The sequence below is a fragment of the Chenopodium album genome, chromosome 26 (assembly GCF_948465745.1).
Source record: "Chenopodium album chromosome 26, dcCheAlbu1.1, whole genome shotgun sequence".
Classification (NCBI taxonomy): domain Eukaryota; kingdom Viridiplantae; phylum Streptophyta; class Magnoliopsida; order Caryophyllales; family Amaranthaceae; genus Chenopodium; species Chenopodium album.
Window position 1 is genome coordinate 27,259,059 of NC_137859.1, and position 3,148 is coordinate 27,262,206.

The following is a 3,148-nucleotide window of genomic DNA, read 5'->3' on the forward strand; positions in this document are numbered from 1 at the left end:
GGGACAACGATAGGCAACAACGATTGACCCGTGAAGGTTACACCCCATTCATAATCCATGAGATTACTAACTCCATATGGTTCAGAACCACGAAAGGAGGATCGGGGATGATGGTACGAAGTGAGTCATGGAGTCACATTCGCCCGTATTGGCCTCTACTCGATTCTTATTATGAAAAGTATTCTTGTGATCTCAAAGGCATACAAACAAAATATTCAATTCGCTCCAAACTATTATTATGCTAAATTGGTTTAATATTAATGCGCACATAATTCTAATTATTAGTGATCACTTCGATTTAATAGTAAGATTAAAAGGAACCTAAATCGGTTGTCCAAATTATCTTATTAGTCGTGATTTTCAAATACATATTCCCTTTAACATGAAATATGGTGATCATAATAATAATAGAACAAACATCAATATTGGAAGCAATCTAACAATAATTCCAACAATATAAAACCGTTAGAAAAATAATAGAAATAAAAGGAACATGATTCTTACTTTGATTTTGCTTGCTACTATAAAAACAATAAACGCGTTAGTAAGTTCAAGGAAAATAATTAAACAATAATTAAAATGGAATTAAATTAAATTAAATGAGAATTGATTTGGGGCCAAACCCTCAAACAGTTCTACCTTTCACACCGTGGCTTAAGGACAGAACCCCGGGTAAAGTATGGACTCCTTGGAGTGCTTAAGAAAGGTATTTTGAGAGATAAGGGTAGGCTAGTGTTTAGGCTAGAGCATAGAAGAGAAAATGAGAGAATTATTTGATGCCCCGTACATCAGAAATGAGGGGTTATTTATAGGGAAAATGTGCTGAGGGAGCACACGGAACCCTAAAATGACAGAAACCCTAAAACAATATCCCGTGACACGGTAAATTCTACCGTCAGACGGGAGAAAATCCCGTGACACGGTACTCTTTTGTGTGACACGGGAGATTTTAAAATAAACGGGAAAGAAAACGCGTTATGGTTTACGCGGAAGGGACACGTACTATACCCGTGTCACATCAGTTCTCCCGTGACACGGGACACTTTGCCGTCAGACGGGAAAGTTTCCCGTGGCGCGGGATTGCTTGCCGTGACACGGGAAAGTTTTGTCCTTTTTCCGTCTAAATTCATTTTTAACCCTAATTTTAATCAGCATTTTAGGTGCCGATTGATAATTTCGGGCCATTTTTCTGATTTATTAAAATCGGGCTAAAATAAGAAATAATTAAAAAGAGACAAATAAAAGGTTTGGGCCAAAATAAAAACTATGCTTTTACCAAACATCAAGACTGATCCACGGGCTATTTAGAAATACGAATTTAATTAAATATGATTTTTAAGCACTCTCGGGATTAAATACTAAACCCGACCAATAGTGGCGGTGAAAGGTTGTTCATCATCGGGTTTGGTTTTGGGGAGACAATTTTAGGTGTCTGCAGTCATGTAACTGTGATGTGTGTGAAAGTAACACTAAGGTTAGGCTGCAAAGGCTAAGTGTATGGAAAAGTATTATTTGATAGGAGTTAAATAATGATGACTCTTAGGCTAGGTAGGCTAATGATGTAAGGATCAAGCCCCCAAGTCTAGCTCTAAGTAAATAGGGATGAGCATAGGAGATCCCTTGATATGATCATAGTGTAAGTGTGTGAATGTGAAAATGAATGCATTTTTATTATGGCCGCACCTCAATGTGAGGCTGCCTACGTATCCGTTAGGAATCAGGCCAAACGTAGCTCTAGCCGAACCTCACACAAGTGTATGTATACCTCAAAAAGGTCTTTTTAAGGGTTGTAACGTGGTTAGGCTAAAGGTTAGAGAAGAAGGGGATAAAGGCTCAAGACCCTATATAAGCCCCCCAAGGTGTGCAACCTTGCTTTTAATTTGAATCTTTGTATTTTTATGCTTGAGGTTTCTCTCTTTTGAGCTCTCTTTTATTTTTTTTATTTTATTTTTTCTCTGATCTATTTATTTTGCTTTTGCATTTTTTTCATATTCGCATTTTTTATAAGTGTGGGCAATCTCGATCATGCGGTCTATCACTCACTTGGCATTCATGTTTCTCAGGCACGGTACCGAGCACTCGATAAGAAACGCAATCTGAGACATCTTCTTATCAAAGTTATTTTCATATCATAGACATTGGAACACTTGCCCTTTTGTACACTTTTATTTATTATTATTATTTTTTTTGTATCATTTTTTTATTTTGAGATCACTCAAGCTTTTCATATTTAAAACTTGCATAAGTTACACACCATCCCATCCCAAGGTTAAGTAGATGTGGGTTGAAAAATGAAAGGTCTGTCGTTAGACGAGGCTCAAAGTGGTTTATCAAGAAAAGGATTATATATTTAAAGGGTGAGAGATATGATATGGCTATAAGAGGTGCCTCAAATCATTGGTATACCTTGTGCTTAATTCGGCGTTTTTTTTTTCTTTTTTTTTTTTTTTGAATAATGCAATGCAATGATCATATGCAAGAAAATAAAATGCTCATTTTATTAAAAGAAAAAAAGAAAAACCTAAAAAGTAAATCTAAGGAAAATGCAAGGTGCCTATGCTAGACTTATGGGGGAAAGGTTTGAAAAAAAAAAAGAAGAAGAAAACATGAAATCTTTGTGAGAAGCTTGCCTTGTGTTTTGTCTCATCACTACTCTTTTTTTTTATTATTATTGTCAATCACATGACTCAAACTCGATTCAACATGCATAGATGGGAAAAGATCATGAAAGAATGAAGGGAATAATATGTATGGAGAAAGAATGTAGAGAGTGGGAAGATGATGGTGATGGAGAAATATTGAAGAATTAGGAATAGGATGGACCCCCAACTCAAATGACGGAAAAACGACTCATGCATGAACCTAAGACATGGTCATAGTGAAATATGCAAAGTGTGTGCTAAGACTAGTGAGTTTAGGTGACATGTTAAGACTTGTGTCATGACCATGTGGCTAGACTATGTGACTAGACTTAAGCAAGGACTAAGTTAAGACTTCACGTATGTGCATTAAACTAGACAGGCTGTGGTATTTTAGTCATAACTTTTAATCTGTGACTCTAATCGGGACGACACCAACGCCAAATTAAAGATAAAACTCGGGGCTACAGATCCATAGGTTATACGTCTCGTGGTTCTTCCTAGAACTC